This window comes from Elephantulus edwardii, unplaced genomic scaffold, assembly GCF_000299155.1.
Source record: "Elephantulus edwardii isolate Elephantulus edwardi_28Jun2011 unplaced genomic scaffold, EleEdw1.0 scaffold00087, whole genome shotgun sequence".
NCBI lineage: Eukaryota > Metazoa > Chordata > Mammalia > Macroscelidea > Macroscelididae > Elephantulus > Elephantulus edwardii.
The window spans coordinates 225,254-247,215 of record NW_006399837.1 but is presented as its reverse complement, the minus strand read 5'-3'; the positions used below and the strand labels follow the sequence as shown (position 1 = coordinate 247,215).

The 21,962-nt window shown below is 42.5% G+C and overlaps 1 protein-coding gene and 1 pseudogene across 1 annotated transcript in view; both read left to right on the top strand.

Annotated features, from left to right (window-relative positions):
• NHEJ1 (nonhomologous end-joining factor 1) overlaps positions 1–21,962 on the top strand; it is a 160,756-nt gene that overhangs the window by 42,982 nt on the left and 95,812 nt on the right. The window lies entirely within an intron of this gene.
• On the top strand, positions 18,361–19,013 carry LOC102873525 (annotated as a pseudogene).

Genomic DNA, 21,962 nt, shown 5'->3' with positions numbered 1-21,962 from the left:
TCACTTTTCACAAGCAAGGTAGTCACCTGCATAATGTAAATTGGTAATGAGTCTTCAAGGGTTCTTCATTTTTATAAGCAAGATAGTGTCATCTCTGTAGTGTAGATTGTTGATGAATCTTCTTCCAAACTTGAGGCCACATCCTCCTTCATGTAGTCTGCTTTACTGGGTTATGTGGTGTAGTCACGAGCACCACTGTCAAGGAAGAAATTGCCAGGTTTCAGGTAGGATTTTTAAAAAAATTCTATGTGGGAGATCTTTGATTTTATTTGATTTTCCATTTATAAATAGAAACTCTGGACAGTACTTATTAAGCACTATTAAAAATATTAAATATGATAGAATCATACTAAAAAGTTTAAACATAGTTTCTGTTCTTAAAAGATAGACTTTTAAGGGAGATTAGACAAATAATGCACAATTGACATATATACTCAAGCCATATTTTAAAATTTACTCAAGCCATATTTTAAAATTAATTTTAATGAAAGTTTATAGAGACTTAGGGTTTCCATGCATTTATTGTTGCACTTTTCTCCCCCCTGACCCCCAATTCACTCTCTTCCTTGAAAAGTAAAAGAAAAGCTCTTTCATTGTTATGCAATCCCTCCACCCAAGTCCACTCCACTATGCAGCCTTTGTTCTGGACTCCTGTCATGACAATAACACCCAATCATATATCCTTTTTAAACAGTTTTCTCCCTCACCTGTTTCAATGCAGTATACATCATTCCTCCCCTCCTCTGTCTTCCCTCAACCCCAATGTCAGTCCTGTTTTACAATAGTGGCCCTATGCAATATTTGTCCTTTTGTGACTGAGATATTTTACTCGGCATAATGTTCTCTAGGGTCATCCACTTTGCATAATATTTCATGAATTCCTTGTTTTTCAAGTCAAGCCATATTTTAGGTACATAAACTCTATATGCAGCTTAAAAGGAGAAAGAAATAGATTCATTTGAATGAGATTTGGGGACTTGTAACAAGCTAGTTTGAGTAAGTTATTTCTGAAGTGAATCTTGAGCTGAATTAAAAGAGATTTTTTGTGGTGAAAGGTTACAGAAGGAAGAGAAAGAAACAATTTCTTTTCTAAGAATCAGCACAAAGCCAGTCCCTAGGAGATGGAAGTGAAAGATAGTCGCTATGTCCAGCTTTTCCGCAGTGCTGGACCACTTCTCCATCCCTAATGTCGGCTCTTCTCTTTAGATGCTGCTGTCCCTGTGCTGAAGCCCTGGTGGCACCACAGTCAGGGCTGACTGCTGACGGAAAGGTTGGCAGTTCAAACCCTGCCCAATGACTCTGTGTGAGCAAGACCTGTTCTCATAAAGATTAATGCCTAGAAAACTCTGGGGGCAGCCTCTCAACTATGGTCTTGGGGGACATGAAGGACAGCTGGCGTAACATAGTATCCACAAAGACAGTTTTCTACATCTTACTTTGGTGAGTAGCAATAGAAGTCTCAAAGGCTTGCAAATGGTTTAGGGGCAACTGTTATTCTCTTCCTGTCGGGAACAAAGAAAAAGAACATAGAAACAATTAATTAGTCCAGAGGACTAATAGACCATGAGAACCTCCATGATCCTGAGAACAGAACTACATGGTCACTGGCGACCACTGCTGACCACTTAAAACGGCGTGACAGTAGAAGGTCTTAGATAGAGAGGGAGAAATATGGAACAAATCTCAAAACCATGAAGAGGACCAGGCTCACTGGTCTGCTAGAGACTGGTGAGTCCCAAACTCTAACCCTTGAGACTATGGCCCTGAGTCACCCCCCTCACGTCTTGTGAGTTAAAACTCACCCTTGTGAGTTAGTAATTGACAAACCTGTAGGCACCCAGTTAAACTAGGGAGGCGCTCAGTCCTTAGAAAACCAACCATGTGAGGCCAGAGATTTGCCCAAAGATAAAGTTCAGAAGGCAGGAGGGGGATGATAGAAGGATAAGTTGAAAAAAGAACCACAGATGTCAGAAGAGCACAATTTCATTGTGATTAATATTATGAAACAGAATGTGTGTTAATTGAGTAGTAAACCAATTTACTTCATAAGTGTTCACTCAAATCATAATAAATAGGAAGTAAAGCCTCACCCAAAACTCTGTGAAGAAGTTTTGCTCTGTCAGATGGTGTTGGCTGTTGGCTGAAAGAGACTTCGCAGCACCTAATGAACCCAGACTGCTGTGCTTGAAGCCTATGCTGTCTTGTGCTGTATGTTGCCCTCTTAGAACCTTTTTCTCCAAGGGACTACTTCCATTTTTGTGTGGTTAAGGTAGGGATGAGGAGGAACTTTGAGAAGGGATGACAAACAATACTGCTTGGTTTAAAGAAGGAACAGTTGGTTATCTTCGCATTTTATTTTCTGCAGTTCCTTGCAGAAAAGGAAGATCACAGAGAAACTGCTGCATTTAGTGGGTTCATAAGGAGGTATTAGTCTCAAGCGGAATGTATCTATCAAATCTGAGCCAACCTTGAGACAGAGATAAATGAGAATCGATATAAAATAGGTCGGTTATTTACAGGAGTAACCTGCCTACTGGTTTGTGAATGTATTGCTTATGAAACAAAGTTACAGATCTTGCCAAGGGCTTAGTAAGGTTAGTACCTTAGTGAAAGAAATTTTATGACATCTCACAGCTCTTACAGAATTCAAAGTTCCAGAGTTTTAATGAGCTGGAAGGGACTCTTTCAATCTAAGGACATGTCAATTTACTGTATTTTATTTGTGAAGACATTTGGTCCTACAGAGATGAAGGAACTAATTTAGACAGTTAGTGGTAGAATTTGGTACCAGGTCCCAGGGCTCTGAACTTTCAGCTCACTAGTCTTCCATCATCCTTGCACTGTGTTACATAGCTACACTTGGAACTCTATATAGGCAGTAGGCAAGACAGGTCCATTTGTGAACAGTATAGAGGTCTGCTAAATTAAAAGAGAGGAAATTTGTCAGAGTTATCTAGTACTGCTGTAACAGAAATACCACTAGTGGATGGCTATAACAAACAGAAGTTTACTCTCTCACAGTTCAATAGGGGAAGACTTTCTCTATCAATTTTGAAGTAAGGTCCTTATCTCTTTTCAGCACATGTGGGCCTAGTGGTCTTTTGTGATCTCCTTGGTTTTCTCCGTGTCACAGAGATTCCTAACACAGGGATCTGGGTCCAAAGGACATGCTCTATCTACTTCCAGCTCTTTTTTTGATGGCACTGAGGTCCTTCTCTAATCTCTGCCCACTTGTTCAGTCTCTTTTGTGTTTCAGGAGAGATTGACTCAAAATACAATTTAATCCTATAGATTGCATCTACTTCATGAACATAACTGCCACAAATCCTACCTCATTAACATCATGTTGCTGTTTTTGTGTGTTGTTGAGCAGGAACTGACCAGTAGCTGACCCTCCAGGGTTTTTCAGAGGCAGTGAATCTTATGGGAGAAGATTGCCCATTCACCTGTGGAGAAATTAGTAGATTCGAACTGTGTGCTTTGGGATTGCAAGGCAGCTTCTTACCACTAGGCCAGTAGCATTCCCTAAAAGACAGGCAGTGGGATTAAAGAAAAACCAAAGACTCCAAAGAACTGGGGGGAAGGGAGGAATATCATATATATATATATATATATATATATATATTTCATTATTAGCAACTTATTGCCTTTGACTTGGCATCAATTCATAGCTGACTCTCCAGCAGGTTTTCAGAGGCAGAAAAAAGCATGGGAGTAGACTGACCATCTGTCTCCCAAGGAGGAGCTGGTGAATTTGAACTGCCTGCTTTTGGGTTGGCAGTGCAACTCTACCTACTAGGATACCAGCCCTCCCTATGAAAGCCTTACAAAAACATAGGAACTTGGTCCGTAAGATCATAAAAATTAGGATTTACAACACATAGAAGAATAACATCAGAACACAAACTGGAAGATAATTGCATAACAATGAAATTATGGCCTAACCAATTCGAGACATATATTTGGGAGACACAATTTAATCCATGACATAATCTAAGGCTGTTGTTGTTATTACATGCTATTGATTTTGAATAGGCTCCTAGCTGACCCTCCAGTAGGTTTTCAGAGACTGTAAATCACATGAGAAGAGATTGCCCATCTTTAGTCTTGTGGATTCTAACCTTGTACCTTTCAGTTGGCTGTGCTGTCCTTACAACAAGGCCACCAGAGCTCTCCAAGGTGAGGGAACTATACCACCTCCTTTCTTACTCCACCTGTTTCTTCTGACTCTTATTATTGGGCATCTCTAGAAATTTAAGAAAAACTGTTACATAAATAATTTAAGGCAGCTGAGGAGCTATGCTACTGAGGGGCAGAGTCTGTATAGAATTTTTTTAAAAGAAGAAAAGCTAAGGAGTAACAGTTTTTTAATTTATCTAGCATAGTGTCAGAACAATGGTAAGTAGAACAAGAATATGTGTCTAGCTTTCCTTACAATGTTCATAAAGTGTCCCTTGAGGTTACCTGCTGATTTTTACTTAGGTCTGTGTACAAGAAGAACTCTCAGTGTTTATTCAGCTTCCTAGGAGAAGGCAGATGAAGGATTCCAGTTGGTAGAATGACATAGCATTCAATTTGTAAACTAGTAAATTGACACCTTAATTTCTAAACTTATTCTCTTGTGAATTTAGTAACCATCAGTCAATTAATCATCTAGAGTCTTATCTCTAAATTAACTAATGAGAACCAAATTAGAAGCTCTGGACTTTAGTGATTCTTACTAAGTATAGACTTCTTTTTTTTTTTTTTGAAAGTATAAGCTTCTTATGAAGGAAAGTCTGTACCTCTAAAGGTTTCTTAATCTATATACCTTTTTCTACCAAAACTCCTCCACCATCATTTCAGAATATCATGTAACATTTAAAAGCATCACATACAAGTATTTAGAGAGTGCATCTGGATGTTGGACCTTTTATTCACTGCACTGTGTGGACTTGACTATACCACCCCTTTCATTAAGCGTAGCATGTACAGTAAGAACCCGTCCCTTCAGCTTTGGGGCTGTGCCCACTGGGAGAAGCCCTTCAGACGGTGAGTGGGAGGATAACAGTTCTAGCTTAGAGGGGGCTCTCTCAGCGCTCTCCTAACTCATAATTTCCCTTCCTTTGACTACACCGATGAAGGAGGGAGCTATCAGTACTTTTTTTTTGGCCTCTCTTTCTTTTCTCACACTTGTTTTAGGAAATTTAGTGTCAGAGGAACTTGCCAAACTTTGTTCCTGTGCTCCTTAGAGAGTGTTAATACCTAGGTCTGAAGGCTAGTTCCAGCTGTACTGACCTGGTCAGAACTGTCTGGGTCAGTTGGCAGTGATCTACAGACCAATAGCCCCTAATCTCTGGAATTACCTCTGAGGTCTCAACACCTGAATCAAATGTCTATTGTGCTAGCCTCATATTTGGGCTCCTAATGTCACTTTTCAGCTTGTCCTGGTGTATAAATATAGATCTCTTTAGGTATAAAAAAGTGAGAGAGTCTGTAAGTTGCCTTTTTTTTTCTATACCCCTTTTCATGAGACAAGCTAATGAGATGCATATCATTAAAGGGCTGATGCTTTGTGGGACGGAGCCTTTTAAACTGGATGTGCCTGGCTTAGTCATGGCAAATATTTACTAAAAAAAAAGGAACATACCATATAAAATTAGAGTTCTGAAAATAGTACTGAGAGAAGGAGAAAGAGGGGGAAAAAAAAGAAAAGAAAAAGAAAAAACCAGGACAGAAAATACAGGCCAGTCTGTTTGGGGGAAAGGGAAAAAGAGATAAAATGAGAGAAACCTCGGCAGTAAAAACAGCATCTTAGTAAACAGACTATAAAAAAAAATTGTGACCTGCTTTCTGGCAGCCCTGGCGGCTGCCAAGCGGCCGAAGGTGGTGGAACTGGCGTCTGTGTGGACACACCGTGCCCGGGGCGCACGGCTCCCCTGGCCGCGCAGGGCGTTAAATTTAGCCACATAATGATGGGCCTGAGGAACAGCGTCTTGTTGACCACACCATAATTACGGCTTCGCTTTATGAATTTTATTTTGCTTATTCTGTTTCCTCCTTCTTTGGCATGAAGGAGGCTTGGAGTGGGGGGGAGTCCCGCCCCCACATTCCTCCCCTCATGGACAAATGAGTCTTCATAGAAACTTGGGCTTTTGGGCTATCAGAAAAAGAGTAAGCTCCCTTGATTAACTAGAGAGGAAGGAAAGTTTACTGGTCCCCAAAACTCTTGATTTCACTTAGTGAATTCATAAGAGGGGCTCGCTAGCCCTAATTCTCAGAACTCCTGGACCTAATAATCCTAAAGACCTAATGTCTTAGGTGGCACTTTGATATGAATCTGAGAGGTTGTTCCTCTATTTATATCTCAATGCACAGTCTCCTGGTATTACTGCATTTTTTATCTTTTGGTCGTAAGCTCCCTACCTATCTCTGTTTAGTTTGATACCATTCTGCATCATTAAAAGATGTGCCTTGTTTTACAGATGCTAGTCATGGTCATCACTGGGCTCTTGACGCTGAGGGTGGAATGCAATCAAGTTACCTTGTTCAGGTAACAAAAATACTTGTTCAGAATATTCTGTTGAAACCTCAAAGATTGTTCTTCTTGGGCATGTGGATAGATAGATGCTGATGTTTTGATTATAGAGGTGAAACAGTCCAGGTTAGTGGAGCATACCACTGCCTCTGTCAGAGTGATACCCTGAGTCTTAGTGTATCTAAAACTTTTAGGTAATGACCCAGAAGCCATCAGTCACAGAGTATTAGTACCAGTGAGAGAACGCAGGATGTAGAAGGTTATTAGAGGAGTTGTAAGGACTAGGGACTGGGTCATTGGGGGTGAAGTTCTTGAGTGATGACCTAGGTTGGCAGCTACCTATGGCCCCACAGTGGCCCTCCAACTGAGGAAGTGGTGGAAGAGGAAAAGCAAACAGGGGCTGTGGTCAGGGTACTGGCTTGTCCCTCATTGGCCGCACCGTCCTGTTTGTGTGTCAGAGGTGCTCAGCCTCCTCCCGAAGCCAGGCAAGAACGTGTCAACCAGAGGCTTCTTGCAGCTTTTGTTTCCCCAAACAAAGGAAACTCCTTGCATTGCTGGAAGTTGCGTGCTTGGATGCTGAGTTTGTTATTGCCTGATAACCTAGCCACCAACTTCTGCCCTCCTCTTCACCCCATACAGCCAGGGGCTTAGTGGGAGCAGCTTCCTGTTCCTCGTCCTAGGCAGCAGATTCACTCACTATCTTACCTAGAAGATGGGAAAATAAAGCTAATTTCTCCTCCCCCACAGGCCTGGTCTCTTCTCATGGAAGCCTTCTAGAACAGTGATTTTCAAAGTACTTGAGCACATGATCTTACTATGCATAACCACTAAGCAGCGTCTACCAGTTCCAAGTTCAACAACCTCAGACTATTTTATATGCTTTTTGTTGAGGTGAGCCCTTTGAACATATGCTTGAATGTTATATTGCTGAAACAGTATTGTATCAGATCACCCTTGAATTGTGCTGTTCTGTGACCTTAAGGCCTAGTAGTGAGGCTGAGCTCTTGGACATGGTTTAACAACTGTGTTCAGATTACTTGTTGCTGGCTGCTATATTTCCTTAGGAATTCTCTTTTCTACCAATGTTTGAATGAACAAGATTAGGGGTAGACCTCTCTGTCAAATATGAGCTAGGTCAGACTTACTAAATCTTAAGGTCACAGAACAGAGCTATTCACAGTGTGATCAGAAAACAGGTGCTGGTTCAGGAACTTTTTATTACGATTTCATATAAAGTAGAGAAATTTTAAGTGTTAAATACCTTTACAGGGAGCTCTCATATCCTAGTGGTAAAAATTTGGGGTGCCAAACCAGAGGCACATGGTTCAAATCCACCAGTTACTCTGACAATGAAGTGGAAGGTTGGACTGCTGTTATATGCTACAGGGTCTACTACAACTTACAGCCATTTAAAAAAGCAAGTCAGAACTTGCTCTGTTCTGCACCGTCCTCAGAATCTCTGCTATACTCCAGCCCATTGTTCGAGTGACTGTATCGGTCCGTCTTGTTTAGGGTCTTCCTCTTTTCCTCTTACACTCCACCTTTCCGAACAGCATGATGTCCTTTTCCAAGGACTGGCCTCTCCTGATTTCATGCCCCAAGTATGTGAGATGATGTTTCACCATTTTTGCCTCTAAGGAGCACCCTGGTTATCCTTCCTTCAAAATAGATTTGTTTGTTTGTTTGGTAGTCCATGGGATATTCAGTACTCCAACACCACAATTACAAAACATTAATTCTTCTTCTGCCTTCCTTATTTATTATCTAACTTTCATATGCATAGGAAACAATTGAAACAACCTTGTCTTGGATCAGGCACACCTTAGTATTTAAGTGGAAATCCTTGCTCTTTAGAATTTTGTAGAGGTCTTGACAGCACCTTTCCCCAGTACAGCACATCTTTTGATTTCTTGACTACTGTTACCATTTTTTTTCATGGTATATTAAAGTACAATGAAATCATTGACAACTTCAGTCTTTTCTCCATTTATAATGATGTTGCCTGTTAGTCCCCTGGTCAGAATTTTTGTTTTCTTGATGTTGAGATGCAATCAATATTGAAGGCTAAAGTCTTTGATCTTCTGCATCAAATGTTTCAAATCCTCTTCATTTTCTGCAAGTAAGTTTGCATCATCTGATAATACAGGTTGTTGATGAGTCTTTCTCCAATCCTGATACCATATTCTTCTTCATATAGTCCAGATTCTCAAATTATTTACTCTCCATGCAGATTGACTAGATATAGAGAAAGGCTACCGTGATGCATACCTTTCCTAATTTTAAACCATGTAGTTTTCCCTTGTTCTGTTTGGACAATTACTTCTTGGTCTGTGTGTAGATTTTTACATGAGCACAATTAAATGTTCTGTAATTTAATTCCTTTCAATCTTAACTATAATTTGTTATGATTCACACAGTCAAATGCCATTGCATAATCGGTAAAACACAAGTAAGCATCTTTCTGATATTCTCTGCTGTTAGCCAAGATCCATCTGACTTCAGGAATGATGTATATTCTTTGTGCCATGCCTGTTTTGAATTCAGAATGAAATTCTGTTGGTTCCCTGTCCTGTTTTAGAATAATCTTTAGCATGATTTTATTTGCATGTGATATTTGTTATATTGTTAGATAATGCTCATACTCTATTGGCTCATCTTTTTTTTTTTTTGAATGGAAATAAATATAGATCTCTTCCAGTCAGTTGATCAGTTATCGGTCTTCCAGATTTCTGGCATTGGGTAGTGAGCACCTCCAGGTTCGCATCTGTTTGTTGAAACACCTCAATTGGTATTTCATCAATTCTGAGACCTTATATTTTTGCCAGTGCCTTCAGTGCAGCTTGAACATTTTCCTTCATTAGCATTGATTCTTGATGGTATGCTGCTTCTTGAAACGGTTCAGTGTATGCTATTTCTTTTTGATACAGTGACTCTATGTATTCCTTTCATCATCATCATCTTTTTTTTTTAGTGGGCAAAAAAGCATAAATACCTACTTCCCCAAAGAAGGTATGTGAATGACTACACATTCATGAGGAGACGTTCAGCATCATTAGCCATAACGAAATGACCATAAAAACCCCAATGAAATATCACTTGATTTCTACTAGGAAGGCAGTGACTGAAAGTAGAAAACAAATGTTGATGAGAACTCTCATCTATTTCTGATGGGAATATAACATGGCATGCTGTCCCTCCTACTGGCATGTCCAAACTGTGAGGTAAAAACTTATATCGTTGCTTCTCAGGAACAGTCAGCATGTGCTTTTCTAAGACAGATTATGTGTCTTTCTTACAGGCCATGGTGTACCTACTATGCATCACCAATACTATAAATCAAAGGCATCAGTTCTTCTAGTCTTTTTTCATTATCTAGCCTTCTCAGGCATATGAGGTGACTGAAAATCAGGCCAAAAGACCATCTTCTCAGTGTTTCTGTTATCATTCAATATTTTGCCCATAGAATCCTTCAGTATTACAATTCAAGATTTTAATTTATTTTTCAATTCTTATAGCTTGAAAAATGCCAAGTTTCCCCCTTTTGGTTTCCCCTTTGGTTTTCCCCCTCCCCTTTTGGTTTTCTAACTCTGGCTCTTCACATATTTCACCCCAATTTCAGTCTTCTTCTGGGCTTGCAGATATACTGTCCCAGGCCAGATGGAGGTTTTCTATTTCCCATAGCATGCAGGCTTCTTTTATATTTGTATGTTGGCTTATTTCATAGTTTGCTCTATGGGTACAGCACTTGTCTGTCAGTGTGCTGTACTGGAGTGATGTGCATGCTGCTATGATGCTGGAAGTTATACCACTGGTATTTCAAATACCAGCAAGGTCACCTGTCATAAAGTTGATCTACTGTTACATACCATTGAGTAACAATAGACCCATAGCTGACCCTTGGTTTTCAGAGGCAGTAAATCTCATAGGAGAAGCTGGCTTTCTTTCTCCTGCAATGTAGCTGGTATATTAGAACACCTTACCACTAAGCCACCAGTGCTCCTTCAGGTTGGTTTAGATGGCTATCAAGTGCTAAGATTCTGTGATTCTAAGGTTAAAAGGTAAGATAAAAACAAAAACAAAAGATGCAGTGCCATCCAGTTGGTAGAGATCCTCCATCATGTTGCAGAGGCCGTGAACCCTCAGGGGAGGAGGCTGCCCATCTTCTCCCTTGGAGCCACAGGCGGCTTGGAACCACTTTTTGATTAACTCTTGGTCAGCAGCATTACACACTACACGCTATCCCACCCAAGCTCCTTATGGCGAGGCCAAGAGAAAGGCAACCAGCAGGCTGCTTTTCCTGTTTGGGATTGATTCTGATCATAACTGCAGCTCTAATGGACTTAGTGAGGGGGAAAAGGAGGAGAAAAAGAGTGGAGTGGCCCCTATAGTTTGTCATTATTATCTAAGTATGAGGTCTTTGTTATGCAGATTGATCATGTGTTTGGCCAGCATTATCTTAGTGGTCGGTTAAGAGGCCACCAAATTGTTTCTAGAGGTTGAGAGATCTAGGACTAAGGAGAAAAGTAAATATTGGCAGAGTTGGTGGAATTCAAGTTAGAGATAAGACATGGGCCTTGGATTAGAAATGCGGGTTATTGGCAAGGCTACGTGACTGCTCCAGTTGGAGGGTGGAGGGTAATGTTCAAGCAAAGGAGGCTCCAGGTCAATAGGACAGCTGCCTGGACAGGCTTTTCCACGCACTCATGGGTTTGTCTTTGTCAGAGACAGGAATAAGGGGACTGGGGGTGGGGGGACCTGTTTGGTTAGTAAGGCAAGAAATGAAAGAACTAGAGCGTGCTGTGAGAAAGGGAGTGGGAACCGGCTGCGTTCCGCACATGCTGAAGGATTGAAGGAAAGAAGTAGATCCAGCTTGAACTTCTGCTGCTTTTCTCTGTTTTACACTCCACTCACCCCAGGGATCTGCAATCAGGAAAAGAATCCAAATGAGAACTACTGATTAAAGAAGTCTGGGCATGTGTCCCAGCTCTAAAAGCTGATCAGTGGCTTCCTTAGGACCTTAGGATAAAGTTCAGACTCCTTAATAAAATCATTAAGGCTCTTCACGAACTGGTCTCTGCTTATTTCTCCACCTTCATCTCCCAGTCTTCTCCTATATCACATTCACCACCCCCAGCCACACCCCCTATCTTCTGCCCCTGATCTATCCTTCAAACACAGGGAACTGCTCTCAGTTCTTTTAGTCAGACATACTCTCTTTTTATCACTAGTCTCTGACACATGCTATTCCCTTTGGAACCCCTCCCAACGCCGAACCTTTTCATCTGGCTAACTGCTGTTCATGATTTTTTATTTCAGTGAAGATGTCACATCTTCTCAAAAAATCTCCCTAGCCAACCTACCTTAGCCCTTTCTGTGTGCTATTTTATTTGCCCTTTCCAAGCAGACCCTCCATGAGATGAACTGACACAGTGACTGTAACAATGGACGTGTTAGATATTGTGAGGACAGTACAAGATGGGACAAGGCTCAGATGTGTTGTGCTGAGGGTTGTTGTGAGTCATGGTCAACTTGATGGCACACAACAGCAGCAGCAGCAACAACAACAACAACGGTCAAGGAACCCTGGTCTCATTACCAGCATTATTAGCCTATGAACTGAGAAGTTGGCAGTGAAGATGAGGCAGTCTGCTTCTGTAAAGATTTATAGCCTTGGAAACTCTGTGGGTCATCTCTATTCTGTAAGCCCTTTCGGGTCACTATGAGCCCTTGATGGTGGGTTTGATTTGTCATTTATCATGGGCTGTATTAACACTGTATTGGAATTACTGGTTTTTCTGACTCCCTTTCTGAATGTTAAGTGCCCTTTAGGCAGGGGTATTATCTCTTGTCTTTAGCTTATCTGATAAATTTAAATGCTAGTTAAATTTTTGTGGTGCTATATAATATACTCCACAAAGCATTTTTACCTTTATTGCTTAATTTGATTCTCATAACTACCTGGTGTCCTGATGAAGAGTCATTGAGTAAAATTCAGCTCAAACACAGAATTAAATATGAGACTAAAAAGAAATAAAGAACAAAAATATTTATATTCATACACTTTGGACATGTTGCAAGACAGGACCAGTCCTTGGAGAGGGACATTATGCTTGGGAGGGTAGAGGGACAGAGCAGGAGAGGAAGACCCTCAATGAGATGAATTGATTCTGTCACTGAAGAAATGGGAGTAAGTGTGTCGGAGACTATGAGATTGGCAAGGGATAGAGCAGGGTTTAGGGCTCTTGTACATAGGGTCACTATGAGCCGCAGGTGACTTCATGGTATATAACAACAACAACAATATTCTCTCTCTCTCTCTCTTTAATTTACTAGGGGCAAGATGACATTTACTACCCCTTAGTCCCACAGATTGGAAGGAGGAGTGGCATCCACTTCCGTAATAGCTTGCCTCCGGAAACCCTATGAACCTGGAGAGAGGATGAGAGACACCTAAGCGTTGAGGACTCTCCTTCATAGGGTCGCTATGAGTCGCCTGCGACTCGATGGCACGTAACAACAAGTCCCACAAATGAAAGGACAAACAGCTGTGTCTTAGAGAAAATGCCGCCAGAGTGCTTCTTGGAGGCAATGATGACAAAGCTTCCTCTTACATAATTTGGGCATGTTGTTAGGAGAGGTTATTCCTTGGAGAGGACCATCATGCTTGAAAACGTGGAAGGCTGGCGAAAGAGACGAAGACCTTCAACTAGATGGACTGACACAGTGACCACAGTAATGGGCTCGAGGATGTCCGAAATGATGAGGACGGTACAAGATGGGTCAAGGTTCAGTTCTGTTGTTCACAGGGTAGCTCTGAATGATACTCAACTTGACAGTACCTAACAGCAACAATAACAAAGTCCCACAAGTAATTTTAACAGACAACAGAGCTCATTCTTTGACTTTCTAGAACTGAGGCTCAGTTCTAATTAAAGGTATGTGATAAGGGAGAAAACTTAGACCGTGAAAACCCATTCCTGTGGCTCATCTTAAATGTGCACGTTGAAAGACTGGTTCTGGAGTGAGAGAAGAATGGCCAAGCACCAAACCGGAGTATGATCACATAGAAGGTCAAGGAGAAAGTTAGAACTATGAAACATGGAAATGAGGTCAGACACAATTGGAGTGGAATCCTCTATCTTGGAGAAGGATCTGAAAAATGCTGACATTTATTGCTGCCAGTGTTTTCCTTGGGGCTGCCCTGAAAACAGAATAGCTAAGTGGATGTGTACAGAATTGTGGGTGATGCATGCTGGCCCTCTTCCAGCTCTAGCAATTCCTCAGCCAAAACAACTAGGGAGACGAGCTGGAACCTTTAGGGCTCCAGCTCCACCCGTTTCATCCTTCATGTCTTGGGAATTGGTATCACCCAAATTGGTGGAAATCTGGTCTATAGGCAAGGCTGCCCACAAGGTCAGGTTCAAAATTATCCCTAGGCCCTGACCTTAGGGAGGGAGATGCATGGCCCGAGCTTGCTTACCCACTGGCATCAATACATTCTGGCTGTACTGGACCCAGACACTCTTTGTCCAGCTATGTTTTCCCAGTGTCTCCTGGGGTGTGATTCAGGGCCAAGGTGACAGTGGGTTTGGAGCCCAGATGAAAGGATCGCAGGGACCACAAGACAAGATCCCTTGTGTGGTGGCCGGTCGGAAAGAGGAGGGAGTGAGTGTGTGTGGAGGTCAGTGACGCAATTCCCCTTGCTGGGAGGAGGAGAAGGCTCGTGGTGTGTCTTCTTATAAAAAGGCCCTTACCACATGAAGCAGGGGGCTGAAGGTGATCCCACTGTGAGTCACCCAGGAAGGGACGCCGTGTGCCTGAGCCCAAAAAGGAGGACTTGTGGATTTCCCACTCTTTCCTTCTATGATTTTGTGTGTAATATGGGCTGCTTTAGTCACCTCAGCTGCGCTTCTCTGTCTGTAGTCCGTTCGTTCCCCTCGCTCTGCAGTGACTCCGATGGAGACTTTAAATCTAGTCATTTGTTTCTAGTTTTTAGTCCTCTTACTATCTGAAATTAGGAATTTGTTGATTTTAAAAAGCCCAAACTAAATGAGTTGCGTTGGCCTTTAAGAAGATGGCCTGGTGAGTCTTTGCCAACAGTGGTCTCTTGTAGCTTGTGTTTGCCTTTCCCCTTATCTTCAAGGCAGCTATCATATCCTGGACTGCACAGAAGGAATTCTAGGGGACCCTCATCTCCGATCGGTCCCCAGATGGAGGCAGCTCGAGCCTGGTCTTTATTGAGGTCTGGGACTGCAGAGAGCCTGGGGAGTGTCCCTGTAATCAGCCAGCCACCAACCCCACACTGCCTTGTAATAAAGCAACTCTATATTTGTTCTGCGTATAGTCTCCTCTGTAATAATGCCACAACCCTCCCTGTTCCCTCTCTTTGGGGGAGATTTTCTGGGTAGTAGAAAATTCTGAAATGTTGAGGAGGATTGTAGACTCAAAACGTTTCTATCTAGGATGCGTCTAAAGTTGGGAAGATGGCCAGGAAACCCAAGCAGCCAATGCTCTTGGGAAGGAGTGTGTTGTGGTGAGCGTGTTGTATGTGTGCAACACTGTGGCTGCGAGGATCCTGTGTGAGGAGGGACGGGCGGGAGGAGCAGTGGGTGTGTGCTGTGTGGTGGTTGTAGGAGTGGAGGGCCCTGTGCTCTTGCGTGCCGGTGGTGAGGGGAGCATGAAGCTGGGCAGCAGTGGGAGAGATGTGCGGAAGGGCCCAGGGCAATGGTGGAAACCGAGTTTTGGCAAATTTCAAAACTGTCAAATATGTTAACTTGTGAGAGTTAGAAGGTTAGCCCCAGAATGGAACCTTGAAAAACTCCCATTCCAGTCATTCTTCCAACCGATGCCCTCTTTGCTCTGGGCTCAGCCTTTTTCGGCCTAGCCTCCGTTTTACTGACATTTTTGTTGGTTTGTCTGTTCTTCATTTCTCTTTCTCTCCCAGGTCCTCAGCTCTTTTTTAGTTAACCAGGAAAAAGTGAGAGATAGATGCTTTTATAGGGATGAGCCTGACCTTAACCATCAGTCTAGGTTAGTAAGAGCCAGCCCCATGTCCCAGGCCCAAAGCTTTGAAGCCCAACTAGTATGCTGAATACTGGGGGTCGTTGTTGCCTCAGCTGTGGCTAACAATTCTGATTTCCCCTTTTCCCCTCGCCTGGCTCCCTACCTCTGTCCACCCCCACCTCCCGGATTCTATAAATACTTTATTATATGGCACTAGTAAAACTTCAAGTATTTCTTTTTATTGGAGCTACATAATATGGTAATTGTGTGACAGAACACAGCTCCCGTGAACATACCCCACCCTCTTCCTAGGTGTGGCCTCTCACCCCCTCTGACTTGGGCTAGGCCCACAGGCCCTTCTCTTCCTCCTGAGTGTGTGAGAAGGGGGCTGGGTCAGCTCTTCAGGCAGAGCTGAGAGGTCAAGGCCTTTGAGTAGGATCAGGTTAGTTTCATTTTAATTGCATTCTTACCTGGTTTGTGAGTCCAGCATTGCGGATGTTAGCTGCAGAGTCAGTTTCATTTCATCGACACCCCACATGAGCAGTGTAGAAATGCTCCATATGGTTTTCAGGGTGGGGGCCTTCCAGAAGCAGGTTGCCAGTCTTGCCTTCTGGGCAAACTGCCAATCTTTTGGCTGGTAGTCAAGTGGCTAATGGTTTGCTCTACCCAGGGACTCCTGTGAGTACAGTGGGAATCATATTATTAGCATTGTTTCCAACCACTATATGGAGCCACTTAACCTGCCTTTCCATGTCAGGTAGTATAGAAGGAGCTTTTGAAATTAGTCCCAGGGCCAGAGACTCCTCTAGATTTTTCCTCAAAAGCAGTCCTCATTCTTTCTGATACTTCCTGAGTTCAGAATCCACAAATGCTTAAAGAGCCTAACAACTTCCGTCTTTTGCTACCGAGATGTGCTCCATCACATCTTTTCTCTTGAACCCAACTCTGTGGCTTCTATATCAGCCAGCATCATAGACGATCGGGAGTTAGGAGCTGTCCAGTCAGAAATCTTTCATCATTGTTAATATATGACCTGCTAAATATGGATTTTGTTGTTGAATTTAAGTCTTACTAATTGATTCTGGCTTTTGTCCAATATGGTCTAACTTTGAACCTTCCTTAGCCTTCTGCTGAAACTATTATATTAGGTCAATATATCCTTACAAGTTATTCTCTGAGGGAGAGCTTTGGTGACTTAGTGGTAAGCAAGTGCACTGCCAACCCAAAGGCATTCGGTTTGAATCCACCAGCTGCACCTTTGGAAAAAGATGGGCATTCTCCTCCTGTGCAATTTACTGCTTCTGAAAACAGCCTGGAGGGTTAGCTTTGAGTCACTTCTGACTCCATGGTACACACACACACACACACACACACAAACACACACATTCTCTCTCTCTTTCTGAAGTATGTAGGATTTGCTTTTTAAAGCTTAACTTCGGGGATTCCTGCCTGGATAGCAGCTAATAGGCTTAAGTCCCAGGATCTTGGGGCACAATGCCTAGTCCTTTCTTAACAGCCCTTGTGTCCGGTGTTTTCATAGGGGCCAACCCCAAACCAGACTCTGCTGTCCACTCTGTACTTCCCATGGGTACGTATGGGCATATGCTCTTCCCACCTTTTGGGCTTAGCCAAAGTTAATATTAGACCTTCGAGCTGGGCTGCTGTTCCCGAAAGCCACAGGGTGTTGTTAATATTCATGTGACCACAGAGGTTCATCAATATTCATGAGCTATCTGCCGTCGTCCTTCAGGCTCTTAGCTTGGAGAAACTGGAATGATTAGCTTTTCTAGAACTTGAAACTAACCCCATTTCCTGGAGTCTTTTGAGGAGGAGGGAAACCTTAAGAGTAAATGTCTGGGCCAACAGCAAAAGGAATTTTTATGCCAATATCCTAAACTGGTCTGACAACTTCATAGAGCTGTGCTGGGTGACTATTATTAATGTTATCATCCTTCTCCAGGATTTATTTAATACTATAGGACTTAAATTCCTGTACCAGGTACTACAAGGAGTAGGAAGTTAGCATTTTCAAGTACGTATGAGTAATAGGGATTCAAAGGTAACTGACGTGATACCTGGTCCAAGAATCATGTAATCCAAAAGAGTAGACTGATGGATGCACAAACTGTAAAATGCCAGGGAAAGAGTATTCACAGACTTCTGTGCAAGGCCAAATACAAATGCCAAATGCAATCTTGTGGGAAATTAGTGAAGATTCCCTGGGAGCTTTTGAATGAAGAATGAGTGAATCTAAGAAAAATAAGATACTGTCTTCGATGTCTTCTGTATCCTCAACCCAAAAACGTCCACTGCCATTGAGGCAGAACCAACTCACACCTGGCCCTACAGTGGGCTGCAGAGCTGTAAATAGCTCAGGAGATTGCCCATCTAGCAGATTCAAACTGCCTGTCTTTAGGTTGGCAGCACAACTCCTTACCTACTAGGCCACCAGAGCTCCCTCAGGAAGGCATAAAATCACCACTCCTTTTGATAGGTGCTTTAGGTATTCTGGTGTCTTATTTGCTGGAAATTCTCTCATATAAATTTAAATATAAATTTGACCTTCCTTCTGAGCTGTTTAACTAGGAAGAATTCCCAAAGATGATACAGTCTTTGGAAAAGTTTATGTATTTGCAAAGGTGAACATAACTCCAGCTTATATAATTGAAAGAATAGCATGAGAACCTGAAGATATACTCCTGTTGTTTTTATTGTTAGTGGAAGTCTTAGGATTTTGGTGTTGTGTCTGAAAGATGCATGGGGGCATTTTTCTTCAGTGCCCATAGGAAAATCATGACAGTAATAGATGAGCTCAAGAAGAGGTCAAGGCGGTGGGAGCCATGGCAGTGTTTGAGCAGATGAGAGCAAACGTGGGCAAGTTGCTCAAGGGCATCGACAGGTCCAATCCTGAGAACCTGGCCACCCTGCAGCGCTATGTGGATACACGGGCTAAGGAGAATGCTTATGACTTGGAAGACAACCTCGCTGTCCTGAAGCTGTACCAGTTCAACCCAGCCTTATTTCAGACCATAGTCACTGCCCAGATCCTGCTGAAAGCCCTCATCAACCTGCCTCACACTGACTTCACTCTGTACAAGTGTATGATTGACCAAGCACATCAAGAAGAATGGCTGATCCGACAGATACTCTACCTCGGAGACCTGCTGGAGACCTGCCACTTCCAGGCCTTTTGGCAAGCCTTGGATAAGCACATGGACCTCTCAGAGGGCATTACAGGCTTCGAAGACTCTGTTCGGAAATTTATTTGCCACATTGTTGGCATTACTTACAAACATATTGACCGCTGGCTGCTGGCTGATATGCTCAGGGATCTGAGCCAGCCAGCTCAAGGTGTGGATGAGCAAGTATGGCTGGAGCCCCAATGAGTCGGGCCAGATCTTCGTCTGTAGCCAAGAAGAGAGCATTAAGCCCAAGAACATGGTGGAGAATTGACTTTGACAGTGTGTCCAGCATCATGGCCACTTCCCAGTGACTTTGTAGCAGTATAATAAATATTTGTTAACTTGTTGTTATGTGCCGTCAAGTTGCTTGTGATTCATAGCGACCCTATATACAACAGCCCTAAGCCCTGCTCTATCCTGTGCCAATCACACTGCCTCTGACATACCCATCCCGATTATCCCAGTCACTAAATCAATCCACCTCATAGAGGGTCTTCCCCTCCTGCGCTGTCCCTCCACCCTCCCAAGCATGATGTCCCTCTCCAAGGACCTGTCCCTCCTTACAACATGTCCAAAGTATGTCAGATGAAGCCCCAGAATCCTTGCCTCCAAGGAGTAGCCTGGTTTAACCCTCTCTACAATGAATCTGTTTGTTTTCTTGGCAGTGCATGGTACATTCAATACTCTTCTCCAGCACCACAGCTCAAAGGCATCAATTCTCCTTCTATCGTCCGTGGTGATTGTCCAACTCTCTGATGCATAACAAGTGATTGCAAAGACCACACCTTAGTCTCCAGAGACACACCATTGCTCTTGAGTACTTAATAGAGGTCCCTAACAGCAGACTTTCCCATTGCAATATGTTTTTTGATTTCCTGGCTACTGGTGCCAAGAGTGTTGACCGTGGAGCCGAGCAAACTGAAGCTGTGAACAATCTCAATCTCTTCGCCATCCGTCCTGATACTGCCAATTGGTCCAATGGTGAGAATCTTTGTCTTCTTGACATTGAGCCTCAGTCCATACTGAAGGCTGCAGTCCTTGACCCTCCGCAGCAAGCGCTTCAGGTCCTCCTCAGTTTCAGCAAGCAGGGTTGTATCATCTGCATGTCGCAGATTGTTAATAGGTCATCCACCAATCTTGACCCCACATTTCTCCTCATAGAGCCCAGCCTCTTGGATAATCTGTTCTGCATAGAGGTTGAAAAGATATGGAGACAGGACACATCCCTGGCATACACCCTTCCCAATTTTGAACCATGCAGTGTTTCCTTGCTCTGTTCTGACGACTGCCTCTTGGTCCAAGTGTAGGTTTCTCATTAGCATGATCAAGTGTTCTGGTATTCCCATTTTTCTCAGAGTCAGCCACAGTTTGTTATGATCTACACAGTCAAACGCCTTTGCATAATCAATGAAACACAGATAGACATTCTCCTGGTATTCCCTGCTTTTAGCTAAGATCCATCTAATATCAACTACAGTATCCCTAGTACCACAACCCCTTCTAAACCCAGCCTGGACTTCTGGCAGTTCTCTGCCGATGTGCTGTTCCAGTCGTTTTTGGATAATCTTCAGTAGAATCTTGCCTGCATGTGAAATCAGTGATATTGTTCTGTAGTTTCCACAGTCTGTTGGGTCACCCTTCTTTGGGATGGGAACAAATATAGATCTCTTCCCGTCAATTGGTCAAGTGGTCGTTCTCCAGATTTCTTGGCACAACTTGGTGAGCACATCCATGGCAGCATCTCTTAGCCGAAATACATCAATTGGTATACCATCTACTCCTGGGGCCGTATTTTTTGCTATTTCCTTCAAAGCAGCTTAAATTTCTTCCTTCATCACCATAGGCTCTTGCTCAAATGTTATTTCATTAAATTCTTCTGATGTTCATTTTGGTCTTTTCTTCCTCTTCTGTCTTTGTAATGACTGTTTTCACTCTTCCTGGATGATACATTTGATATCCTCCCACAACTCATCTGGTCTTCTCTCATTAGTGTTCAAGGCCTCAAACCTGTTCCTGAGATGGTTCTGAAATTCAGGTGGGATGAACTCAAAATCATATTTTGGCTCCTGTGGATTCGGTTTAATTTTCCTCAGCTTCAGCTTGAACTTGCATGTGAGTAGTTGGTGGTCTGTTCCACAATCAGCTCCTGGCCTAGTTTTCACAGCTGATATTGAGCTTCTCCAGCAGTTTTTTCCGCAGATGTAATAATCTATCTGATTCCTATGCATACCATCAGGTGAAATCCATGTGTATAACCTGTGTTTATGTTTCTTATAAAACGTATTTACAATGAATAAGTGATTGATTGTACAAAATGAAATCATTCTATCTCCAGCTTCATTTCTGTCACCAAGTCCATGTTTTCCAACTACTGATTCTTCTTCTCTGTACCCAACTTTTGCGTTCCCGTCACCCATTATTATCAATGCATCTTGATTGCGTGTTCGATCTATCTCCGACTGTTTGGTAGAAGACTGTAAAAGTTGGTAGAAATCATCTATTTCTTCTTCTTTGGCTCTGGTTGTTGGTGCATATATCTGAATGATAGTGGTATTCACTGGACTTCCTTGTAAGTGTATGGATATAATCCTGTCACTCACAATGTTGACTTGGGGAGGTGGGGGAGAAGAGGTCAAGGAAAATGAAGTTGTTTAATCCAAAGTAGTAGTCTGGGTCCTAACTCAGTTTCTTCTGTGTGAAAAGGTTGTGTATATGGGATGGTAAATTGCTCTTCTGCATTTCATTCAATACAGTGCAACAAGTGATAAAGTTAAATTGCGGTAATAAGGACATAGTTGAAGTATGAGAACTGTTTACTAGACTCTGTTGCTAAAGGAAACTTTGGAAACTCCTTCTCTAGAATTTTCTCATATTCTTTCTCTAATCACTATTGTAGTATAATCCTACTTGTGAACAATAAGAGGGTAAGATTAGGAAGGGGCATGGCTAGTCCTAGAATTCTGTGGTTTCTTTTTACAACCAATTCAATCTGTCTGCTGATCAAATAATTTGAGAAGTTGGACTTAATGAAGAAGAATGTGGCAACAGAATCAGAGGAAAACTCACTAACAACATGTGTTATGTAATGACACAACATTGCTTGCTGACAGTGAGGAGGACTTGAAGTGCTTTCTGTAGAAGATCAAAGATGACTGCCTTTATTATGAATTATATCTTAAGAAAACAAAAATTTTCTCCTCAGGGTCAATAGACAACATAGATGCAGAAGAGATTGAGGTTGTCAAAAATTTCATCTTACT